The sequence below is a fragment of the Populus euphratica genome, unplaced genomic scaffold (genome assembly GCF_000495115.2).
Source record: "Populus euphratica unplaced genomic scaffold, PopEup_1.0 scaffold647.1, whole genome shotgun sequence".
Classification (NCBI taxonomy): domain Eukaryota; kingdom Viridiplantae; phylum Streptophyta; class Magnoliopsida; order Malpighiales; family Salicaceae; genus Populus; species Populus euphratica.
In genome coordinates this window covers 125,091-125,294 of record NW_011500513.1, presented here as the reverse complement: position 1 = coordinate 125,294, position 204 = coordinate 125,091, and positions in this window count along the sequence as shown.

Genomic DNA, 204 nt, shown 5'->3' with positions numbered 1-204 from the left:
TAATTAAATTCAGTTGTTGTTAATATATCTTTTTTCATTATAGGTTGCGTCTTTTGGTCGTGAGCCGAGCCCGATGGAGCTGTTTGTGGAGACGTACGTGCAGAGTTAAGACCGCCAGAAGGGGGTGCAACAGTTCGTTGATAACCGTGCTCAACATTTCATGGTATGTTTGTTCAACCATTTCATTTTGTAAGTTATTATGTT